General features: G+C 42.3%; 1 pseudogene; it reads right to left on the reverse strand.

The window, feature by feature from the left end:
* Positions 1–6775: 6775 nt before the first annotated feature.
* On the reverse strand, positions 6776–7387 carry LOC120849867 (annotated as a pseudogene).
* Positions 7388–7642: the final 255 nt, after the last annotated feature.

A 7642-nucleotide genomic window follows, 5' to 3' on the forward strand; every position in this document is an offset into this window, starting at 1 on the left:
ACTCCGAGGGTGAAAATCACGAAATTAATTATTAGCAACATGTCGTTGTGATGCAGTTTTACAAATCAAGGTTCACACTTACACAAATTCATACAGTTGTTTTAAATGCAAGGAGATTGTGCTCAGTTAAAATATTGTGGGTAATTAGTTCCAGTCAGTGTTGCCAAGTACTAAGCGACAAAAGAGAAGCGTGTTAGACACAGAAATGGTTGAATCTTTCAGGAATGATCTCATCTGGATGATGCGAAACTGAAAGCCCGGCAGTAAGTACATTTAAAGTAGGAATATACAACCTAAAAAAAAGAAGAAAATATGGGGCTCATTATTTCTTTTTTTTCTAGAGGGGATATAGTTATGTTCGTTTTTTTTTTTTTAAATGGAGACACTAGTTTCGTGTGAATAAGAACTCCATATAAATTAGGACGCTTTGTTCTGAATAGATTCGAGCATTGAGATTACGTGATCTTGGAGAAGATTCGAAATGATGCTTGCGTATTTTGATTTTTGGGAGGATTATAATGTTTCATACGCAAGTACTTTTTTTTCAATGGGAGCAAGAAATAATGTTAATCTAGTGAAACTAAGTGTTTCAGTGCGGTATTTGTTATTTTCTCGATGTTCTCGTTTCATGGTATGACCTGCAAATTACACGCCCAAATACTTGTACGATGATAGGTGCTCTGGTGGTTTCAAAAGTAATGAATACTAGGCTAGTGTTTAAGTGGAGAAATTAGTTACGGACATTTGTTTGTATTTAGGAGTGTTGATATTCGCGTGCCATAAGAAACATCTTAACGATATCGTTTTTTAAATCACTTGAAAAATAGTGCCATCATTAGGTGTATTAATTTTTCTGTAAATACGGCAATCATTAGCGAATAGCCTAAATGTCGATTTATTTGATAATGATTGGTCGTCAATATATAATATAAAAACTATAGAGGCCCGAGTACACTACCCCCACCCAAACAGTCAACAGGTGTTGACTGTTTTATTCGTAGAGGACGGTGTCTTCAATTTCCAACAAGCGCAACCGCGAACTCCAAACGAGCAGATGCGCTTCGCAATTTTTTCAAGTAGTTTGTCCGCAGAAGGAGCTCCCTTCGCCCAAGAAAACGAATTGCAAGATCAACATGGCCATATTAGGACACGGTGGAGTCTTTTTTAAGTTGTTCGCGTGCAATTGATTGCTTAATGGACTTTTTTTAAACTGGCGAAGCGGCTCGGCAGCTGCGCCATTCACGCTACCCCTACTGAAAACGGCAAGGATGGTGGTTTTAGAGCTCAGATCCCCAGAAGCACATTTCGTCCTAATGCAAAGTGCGATCTTCAATATGGGATTTTCAAGACCATGGATATTCTGTCGGCAGCTCCTACACACTGGTGATCCTTCTTTGTTGTGGGCATGCATGTGACCACAAGCTTCGACGGACTGAAGAGACGAACGGCGGATCACCTTCTGTTCCATGTGAGTGACAAGTAGAGGACCTCTTGCACATTGGGGACCGGTGTACTTGCAACGCAATGTACGTTTTGTCACTATCCGATGAAGTTCGATCACGTTTATCTCTGGGCCAGGAATCTCCGACGAGTACGGCGTGTAATCCAAAGTGATCGGACCGAACGGCCCTGTAAAGCGCTATTAGAGCGCAGCTCTTAGGGGCCCGTTTCCGGCTTGAGCGGCGTCGGCGTCGCCGTCGGCGTAACCAAGGTCACCCCAAGGTCACGTGACCCCCAGGACACGTGACCCCCAATGGCCACGTGACCTCCCAATGTCACGTGACCCCTCTCAAGGTCAGCCCAAGGTCACGTGACTCCCGAGGTCACGTGACCCCTCCCAAGGTCACCCCAAGGTCACGTGACCTCCCAGGTCACGTGACCCCCAGGTCACGTGACCCCCAAGTCACGTGACTCCACCGGTCACGTGACCCCCAAGGTCTCGTGACCCCCCGACATCACGTGCCCCCCAGGACACGTGACCCCCAAGGTCTCGTGACCCCCAAGGTCACGTGATCCTCCCAAGGTCACGTGACCCCAAGGTCTCGTGACCCCCCGAGATCACGTGGCCCCCCAGGTCACGTGGCCACCCAGGTCACGTGGTCCCCTCCCCGAGGTCACGTGACTCCCTCCCCTCGAGGTCAGGTGACCCCCCGGAGCATATTAAAGAATGAGGGGAGGAGGAGGAGAAGGAGGAGGAGGAGGAGGAGGTGTCTACCCTCCCTTCAGTACCCTTCCCTCCTCCTCCTCAAGAGCTGCGCTCCAATTCGGCGTTACAGGGAGTTGTAAACGGCTTTCACTTCTTGTAAGTTCTTTTGTTTGTAATAGACCGTGAGAGACATTATAATTGCTCATTTTGGTGTTCTAAGTCATTTGTATTTTTTTTCTTGTTAAATAATGACTGTCTTCTTGGCAGGTGATGTGTGCTCTAGTGTAGTCCTCCCAACATGTCCAAAGTTTAATACCACAGAAGCTTTGAGTAGTTCTTATTGGCAAGTGTTGGCTTGTTGCGTGGGAGCTGAGTGTCAGTTATGTCACCGCGCTATGTGGGTGTATTTACCAGCAATGGTCTCCCCTCGACAAGCTTTTTTTATTTTTGTTATTTATTTTAAATTTTTGAATAATTCAAACGACACGTTCGGTTCACTATTATGTTATTTTCGTATAAAAGTCTATATATTGGATTGTTATTTTCTTAGTACATTTGACACGGCTGAGCTGAGAGGGAGGTCAGCCCTATGATTTATTGCTTGTAAATAATATGGGAGCAATATAAGGTCATTTATAACTACATGTAGCTGTTCCTCAAATACTGTATTTTGAAATCATTTTTTTATCGAGGTAAGAAATTGATGTGAACGTAAATGACAGTATTGTAATAAACAGGTCTTCAGGGTACATGAAGGATTGAGGGACCCTATGATGCTGCAACATTGGGGCTAAGCATGTTATAGGTTATCATTGCTACTATTTGATTGATTTCTTTAATCACTATCACTAGATTAGTCTAGATCGGGCGAGCTCTGAGTTAGGACACGTCAGGCGAACAAAACAACAGCAGATGCCTGGGACGGCTTTCTAGAACCAGGGTCTCAGCTGAAACTGGGGGGAAGAAAGCACTGTCAAAACAAGTGCACCAAGCTGAGCGGGTCTCAAACCTCGTCTGAAGGCGCTCGTGCGCCCCATCCTTTGCAGTGCTTCCTTTCACGCAGTCTTACCTGAGACGCTGATTACAGCAAGCCTGCCCAGGTGTCTTACCTGCGCATCTACTTATTTTCAAGGCAGTAGTGTTATGCCCTAGAATACTCGAGTGTGTTATACACAAAATTACTGAAAAATAATTCGCTAGAGAAGAAAGCTTCTATTATAGAAATCTAAATATGAAAAAAAAAGTCAGAAGGCCATTCTGCGACTTTATACTGGGAGAGAAACTCAACCGCTTAATCGAAAAGTTAATTAGAGTGCGACACATAATGAACCTATATTTTATTTTGATATTCATTACTCAAGAACGTAAGCGAGAACTAAGAGTGTCTGGAGGCAAAAGGTAAAGGAAAATTCTATATTACAGGGATATCAGGTTGTCTATTGGGAACTGGTAGAGATGTGACCTCTGAAACCCTTCACTTGAATCCAGGCTCCCGCTTCTGTTTCTTTCGGAACCAAGTGCCCTGATCCCCGTGGGATCCCATCAAGTTCCTACCCGGTTCACAGCTCGCAGTGAGGGATCCTGACACTCATTTTTGTTTTATTCTCTCTTCAATCGAAATTATGAATATAAGGTATTGATGGTGAACTTTGCATTGCATACGTTTATATTTATCTGCATGTAATATTGGCTTAAGGTTTTTCCCCAGTAAATGTGAGTTGTCTTCTGCAGCTTCTTTTTCAGATGCATATGATGTGTACTAGTGAACACTATAAATACATCTCCTGGGTAATCATGCTTTCTTTTTCTTTCTTGTTAACACTAAGTAATGAAAATTTGATGTACCCCTTATGTAAGCCTCACGAGAGGTCCTTGTGAAATGAAATTTAAAAAAAAAGCTGCATGCCTGCTAGAACGGCTGATGAATCAGTACAGTTCACGCTTAAAATCGGATGCCGAAATTGGAATTCACAAGAACCAAATATTCGACAAGCGAATAATTAAACTTGGATGCCTATATTGGATGCCAATATAGGCTTAGGTGTTGATTAAATTGTTCTCCAACGTTGGCTTGAATGTTGGTTAAAGGGCGATCTAACTATAGCATGAATGATGACCTCTTATTGGTTTAAATATTTGTCAAATTTTTGTCCAACTATAACATTAGTGAATAGTCCACTATTGGATCGGGTAGCGCTTTCGAGAAAACCAATGTTAGGCCAATATTTAAGCAAATGTTTGCCAGTGACGGGCCTATGCTGGTCCAACACTGGTGTGCTGCTTTGGCTGTTGCCGCCTCGCATTCAACATTTTCGTGTGAGTGTGTTGCGTTTCAACTAAATCTTTGAGTATGTGCCCGGCATTAGTATTTTATCGGCTAATGCGTATTTAAATACACACTTTTGAGAGCAGCAACCTAGCTATAATCTGCTTACAGTAAGTGAAGTGACGAAGTGCGTCGAGTGCTGTGTGGTCAATGGTTGAGCTCGACTACTTTGATAAAAAAGTCAAGAAGGCTCAAGCAGAGAACCAAGTCTGCCTGACCTTGCTAGCGTTCAGAACACAATATGACCGAAGGTTTCTTTGACGCCAGTCGTCTTGGGACAGTATTGACAGAAATATTTCACGCCGACTATCTGTGAAAGAGTGCTCCTTAAGGGGAGAAGGCTGGTGATACAACGGAAGCTTCGAAATTATGTCTTGAAGCGTTTACACGAAGCACTTCAAATGATTTAAAAAAAATGCAGAGTAGGAGCTTAATATTAAGTGTGGGGGCCTGGATTAGTCCTCTGCTTGGTAGTTGCTTAACTAACGGTCGATTATATGCCAAGTGGCGGGGCCAAAACGTTGAGCCCATGATTCGACTGAGACCCTGCAAAGAGTGTGACAGAACGTCGGCGCTGATTTATGTCAAACGAAAGGGTTCCCACTATTACAATACCGTTGATTACCTCACTAAATATCCAGAAGTCACTCTCTTGTAATCGCTAAAAAGTGCTAGTGGGTGTTCAGACAAGATCATGCACGCGTGTCCAGTTGACATTTTTTTTTGTTTTTCTTCGTATTTTTATATGCTACTCCCCAATGCGTGGAAGGAGCGGAATCACAAAAGGTTTTGCGAAAAAAAATAATTGTCCTCGAGAAAAAAAAAAAGAAAGCACTACACCAAGGCGGCAAACCCGTTTTGGCGTTTTGATCTTTCTGACAAATTTGGCGACACGCACTAGACAAAACACGAACAATATAAAACTCAAAACTTTTCCTCAAAGAGTAGTTCATAATGGCTATACAGAAAACAATTTATATAATTTTGGAAAATATATATCGTGCCTAAAAAATGCACAAACATGGCAACTTTAAGGTTTTTACCTTCTATTTGTGATTTGTTATCACGTAGAGTTTTTAAGATGTATTGTTTAAATTTTTTTCGCAGGTTCTTTCTATCAGGGTCTATTGCCTATATATAATGTGTCGCTCTGACTTAAAATAAAAATATTGCCTGTGCTGTAAACATCGCTGAAAACGAGAAGTCCGGCAACTTCAACGTGCAATTAAAAAAAAAATCTTCGATATTTTTTTTTAATTACAGTGAAGCATTCTACACAATATTGCCCTGTTTTCTCGTTAAAACATGCTGCATTAATTTGTCTCTGTCACAAATTCACCAATTCGAAGTGAAGAATTTGGCTACTTTGATATTTTAACTTACATTGCTTCGCTATTATCTCGTAAGATTTTCAAGCATTACTTTTTATTCTTTACTCATATATTCTTCTCAGAGGAATCAATCATATACGTATATTTTGTCGTTCTCGCTTATAATTGAAAATATTCAAACCGCTTCAAACATGTCTCAGTGTAAATTGTTCTGCAAATACAACGCGCAGCTAAAACAAAGCAGAAACAATTAAGCTGAGTTTTTTTTTAGTTTAAGTAAAATATATCGCACCAAATTGCCGTGGTTTTCAGTGAAATGAGTGTTGCTTTATTTGGCCCTGGTCAAAAACACAGAGCTTCGATTTATAGTGTATACCCTCCAGATCAACGTTTTTGTTGCTCCTGCCTCGGCCTCAATCACTCCTACATTCTATAGAATAAACTTATCATAAATTTATATTGTTTTTAATTTGTGGCAAAGTTCAAATTTGAGATATATGACTAAGTTAGGACAACTATTAAGCAGTAGTTCAAAGCTTCATCTGCATCCGTCCACTGACGAGCACGCCCCTCATGCTTACTTCAAATGTCGCTGCTCGGTACACGCCTGGCCTAAAACGCAACTTCCCACAAACGAAAAAAAAAAGAACACAACAACCCGGCTTCCGCTTTCGAGGTAAGAACCGAACGCACCTTAGGAAGCCAACAATTAATATTTCACTCTAACAAATGCACATTGCTAAACGATTGCTAAACGCGGTCGGCACTCAGCAAGTTCAAGCAGTAGTTATAAAGAAAGTGTCGCTGTATTGAGCGCTGTAGTGTCCGAGGAAAAGTTAGTTTCAATTTCAGTCCTGTTGTGCCACGTTGCAGTACATGTCCATTTTAATTGCAACAAAACGTATGAGCGAAAAACCTCGATTGGCGCCGTCGAGATAGGAACCTGGCATAACATTTCGGTTGGGTTATAAATTAACAGTTCCCTTCCGCTAAAAACAAAAAGATAATACCGGAAATTACGTTTAAATCATGAGATGGGCACTTTAAAAAGATGGTCGTCATTGCGTTCTCTGCGGTGCGAGAGACAGTAAGTTCCAAGTTCAGCCCGGCTGGGCGACTTTGCCATACATGCCACTTTTGCATTCCTGCGACATGGCGCACGTTTCTTCATTCTTCCCATCTCCGGTTTCAAAACTACATTTTCCGACCTGCTTGTAAGTAAATCCGATTGAATCCTTGGAGCCGCTGAGACAATGCACTTGACATGTCTTGGGCTGTCGCTTGCTGGCTGTCGCAGGTTGTGTAGAGTGGCCTAATGTTTCACAAGTCCTCCAACATTATCGCGCGCGTTTTTGCCGCCTCCTGTTTCAGAAAACAGCCATGTGGCTAGAAGATATTTCAGTTTCGCGAACTCGTGCACTGATAATGGTTTCTAAGATGGCTCGCTGCTCCATCGCTGACACAAGTCACTTGCGAGTGAAAAGGAGCGTTGTCATCAAGCCAATCTGTGACTTTCGTGTGTGCAAAGCAGGCGCGGGCAGACTCATGACAGAACTAAGCGGTGATGACGGCGATGCTGTGTGTTGATTGTCGAGTGGTTGCAACGCATGTGAACACTGAATCTTACTTTTTGTGCCAGTGGTAGGCCTGGATTTCATCGGACAGCACAGCGGTGCAATTCTCCGCGAAATCAAAATGTAGCACGAGGCTTCCTTTTTCTTCGCTACGCTTTACCATGTATATGGCGTTTCTTGAACTTGCCTGATATGATTATGAGGTCTCCACCTACCTACGAGTGTCTGAAGTTCTTCCATGAATGCCACAGACTTCAATGTTTTC

The sequence above is a fragment of the Ixodes scapularis genome, unplaced genomic scaffold (assembly GCF_016920785.2).
Source record: "Ixodes scapularis isolate PalLabHiFi unplaced genomic scaffold, ASM1692078v2 PGA_scaffold3__209_contigs__length_174095766, whole genome shotgun sequence".
NCBI lineage: Eukaryota > Metazoa > Arthropoda > Arachnida > Ixodida > Ixodidae > Ixodes > Ixodes scapularis.